Source organism: Anoplophora glabripennis, unplaced genomic scaffold, assembly GCF_000390285.2.
Source record: "Anoplophora glabripennis isolate ALB-LARVAE unplaced genomic scaffold, Agla_2.0 scaffold1265, whole genome shotgun sequence".
Taxonomy (NCBI): Eukaryota; Metazoa; Arthropoda; class Insecta; order Coleoptera; family Cerambycidae; genus Anoplophora; species Anoplophora glabripennis.
The window spans coordinates 48,417-52,412 of record NW_019418103.1 but is presented as its reverse complement, the minus strand read 5'-3'; the positions used below and the strand labels follow the sequence as shown (position 1 = coordinate 52,412).

Sequence of the window (3,996 nt, the reverse complement as noted above, 5' to 3'; positions counted from 1 at the left end):
GGAAAAAGTGTGGTGTGCAACTGTTTAAAAGTATTTATATATACATACATTTTTGGTACAAAATGTAAGTAGTAAGTACCAAGGTACACTTCGAAGAAAAAGTGCGGTAGTACAACTACGTACTTACTACTTAGTACTTACATACATTTTTGGTACAAAATGTAAGTACACTTTGAAGAAAAAAGTGCGGTAGTAACTAGTACTGTTTATAACCATGTACTTAGTACTTACATACATACATTTTTATTATAAAATGTAAGTACATTTCGAGGGAAAAGTGCGGTAGTTAGTACAACGTTTTATAACAAATTAGTACCCCAGATTAATTCAAACCAGATGTCTCACTTGTGTCGGCATCCTTTGATGTTCGTTGACAATGTTTCATTTTTTGTCTTACATGCGCACTGTGGGTATAAATTCCGTGCGCGAACTTTCTGACACTAATGACACTTGTAAATAATATTCTGTAATCTAACTTTTTTCTAATAATTGGAAACAGGTAAACAGTAATGATTATTGGAGATAATTGGGTTGTTCATGAAAATAATTTAAATTATCACCTGCTTGTTTGTGGGAAAGAGATATTTTACCCCAAAATTTTTTCCAGCCCTCAGATTAAATTAAATGAATGTGCTTGTGCAGGCAGAGTGTTGTTTACTCTCGTGAGGTGTGGTGTGTTTATTGTTCCTTACCGTTTTCTTTTGTAAAAAATTGATTTGGAAATATCGCCAATTTATTGTTGTGTTCGTAATTGTTTCAATAACACGGAAGAAAATTTCCAATTAAGCTTCTTTTCCGGCTGACCCAGAAAGGTAAGTTGAAACTAATTTAAAAGAAACTGTTAATAAGTAATCGAAAAGCTAATTCAAAATTGTCCAAACCTTTATTTAGTAGTTATGTTATAAAAATAAAATGTTTTAGGTGTATGACATGGGTAAAAAATTGTGGACGTCGTGATCTGCAGAAATTTTCACCACAACATTTACACCGGAACTACCGAATGTGTAGTTTGCATTTTGAAAACAAAATGTTGGCAGGATTTCCAAAAAGCAGACTTAAGAAGCAAGCAGTGCCCACATTATTTAATTTGAATCAGATTTCTGAAAAACCCGAAACGAGAGAACCACAAACAAAATCAAGTTCTGTTAAAGGTAAAATATATTTCACAGGAATGTGTACATTATTGTGAACATATATTTAAAGACTAATGAGCGTTCAAATAAAAACGAAGTTAATTTGGCTCTGAAAATTTGTATGTAGATGAGGTTAGTTGGTCGCTACGCTACTCCCTAGATCCAAATTTTCAGAACCAACTTGAGTTCATTTTTATTTGAATGCTCGTTATTTTAATCTTTAAATATTATTAGGAAATCATTAGGTACTATCTGTTTTTTACTTTTTATAACAGAGTAATTGAAATATGTAGACTTTCATTTTCATATCGATAACCAGAAGTCCTGTGTGTATTACCTATATGTTTGAATCAAAATTTTACTGTTTATTGAGCATCTAATTTATTAGGAGAGCTTTATTTGAAAATATTTTCAGTAGTTTGTAGCCAATACACAAGATTTATGTAGAAATTAAGTAGATAGGCATTTTTAAAATATTGGTACATAAGTAGTAATATTTTTAAATAGAGCAGATTATAATATAAAATTAATTCATTTCATATATTCCAGGTTACATAGAATCAGAGACACAAGATACTCAGATTCAATAGCAATTATGAAGGTGAGACGGTTGAGACACCCTTAATACAAGATATGGCCCATGTTACTCCTAGTATGTATTTTTTTATAAATTGTGTTTAGACTATTATTATTTATCTTTTTCATTGATAACCTTCGNGAATCAGAGACACAAGATACTCAGATTCAATAGCAATTATGAAGGTGAGACGGTTGAGACACCCTTAATACAAGATATGGCCCATGTTACTCCTAGTATGTATTTTTTTATAAATTGTGTTTAGACTATTATTATTTATCTTTTTCATTGATAACCTTCGAATACTTAGTCTAGGTGAATAATGAGATTCATATAGGTATACGCTTACCCTATCGAAATAATTGAAAATAATTTGTTTAAAAATATTAAACCATTTTTTTTAATGAATAAAATACCAAGCTCTGAAAAATTATGCACTTATTTTATAGGTAACATTTTGTCGATTCCAAGCACGTCACAATATTAAGACATCTTGTCCATCCCAAGTACTTCACAAACGGCTGTTAATTTATTTGCGAAAAAGTCTATTTCTGGAGATGCATTTGGTATGTATTCGTAGAAAGATAGAGTGGTCCTTTGTAAACCTAGACTACTTATTTTCAATAGGTATTTAATTTTGTGGTATAAATTACCAAACAAGTTAGTTGGCATCAAAAGTGACTGTAACCCAATAATTGGAAATTCATTAATTTGGTTATCTATTATTTATTATGTAAGATATTTACTATGGAGATGTTTGCTAATTCCCTCTTTCTTTAATTATTAGGTATATTTTTGATAAATTATGGGTGTTGCATAATCTTTAAACTCGTAATGGTTGATGTTTTGTTTTTCTATCAGTCGCCTCTTTATAAATCTGAGTGAATAATTATTATTTTGGTTTTTACAGAGGTTGCTACTCAAACTTCAACAAGATTGACAGCCGATTCTCTACGAAAATGTGAATTACAATAAAAAATGAACACCTTGAAGAGACAATTCAAACAGAAATCTTCAGAAATAGTACCTGCTTCAAAAATTAGTGAGACAGTATTTTACGTTACTGTAAAGACCATTTCTCAGACTCGGTAACAAATTTTATGTCAGCAAATTTAGATATGAACAGAAAAAAAGTAAAAGGTGTTCGATATTCCAATAAATTTAAACAGTTTGCTTTGACGTGTACTTTTTAAGTCCACAGGCTTATAAATTTCTGAGAAAAACATTTTGCTTTTATAATTTATGATAGAACAAAAGATAAAACAATAAGACTAACTTACTCTGTGACTACGTCGTCTATAAAATAAAAAATCAGTTGTTGGATTATAACTTGGAATACTTATCCATGCCAGAATTTTACAAAAGACTTTTTAATATCATTATATGTTAGATTAAGGATTTTTTTTCATTAAAATATTTAAACAGGGATATGTCTACAAGTATATGCAGGGCAAAAAATTATAAACTATGAAACTTACAGCACATTTAAAAATATTTTCTGTTGTAAAACTGGTATATATAAGTATAAAAATGACTTTATATTGTAAATATGATGTTTAGATATTATTGTTATAAACAAAAAATAATTATTGCCAATAATTTCCTTTAATCACAGTAAAATGTACATTCTCAATTATTATTGTTCGTTATTCAACTCTCTAATTCTAACTAACTTATCCTTCGTTTCTATTCCTGTATCCAACTACCTTGTTTATATAAAAATGTTTATAAAATTATGAACAATCAGTCTATTCAGCGTTTCGGGACACGCACACTGGCCTTGGCGTTCCAGCCACCGTCGCTCGGTCTGTCTTTCCCGCTCTTCATAACATTTCGGCCATCCTGTATATTCCCGTCCTCGGGAATTCCTTGGCCCTGACCTAGAAACGGAACTTAGCGGCAGTGTACTGTTTCAAACATATTTATTGTTGAGGATCTGATGTCAAGTTCAAGATAATCATTTAGTCAGCATTAATGTGAAAAGATGTGCTGTGCTTTGCCATTCGTCATTTGATAGATCTATACTTCTGTTACACAATCTGTATACCACGCCCGCAATACGCTTTATCACCGGTACGTCGGGGCAGACGCCTGGCCAGGGCATCCAATCGACATACAAGCAACAAAGAACGCATTGTCTATTTATACTACATTCACTTGCATTCTTAAACTCTGAACACAGGCTCCCTTTATAGTCGTCCTGCCCGACTATCACCCCCAATATTTCTATGTTTTCGTTGATTGTCACAGGTTACCTTTTAAGTCGTCCTGTCCGACTATCACCAC

The 3,996-nt window shown here is 31.5% G+C and overlaps 1 long non-coding RNA gene across 2 annotated transcripts; it reads left to right on the top strand.

Annotated features, from left to right (window-relative positions):
* The first annotated feature begins 464 nt into the window (after positions 1-464).
* Positions 465-3,219, top strand: LOC108914104. 2 transcript variants are annotated; one of them, XR_001964662.2, is made up of 6 exons: positions 465-499; positions 608-812; positions 922-1,151; positions 1,683-1,785; positions 2,160-2,276; positions 2,621-3,219. It is a non-coding gene; the product is annotated as an uncharacterized LOC108914104 (long non-coding RNA). The 2 variants fall into 2 exon arrangements; XR_001964661.2 differs by having other exon boundaries at positions 466-812.
* Positions 3,220-3,996: the final 777 nt, after the last annotated feature.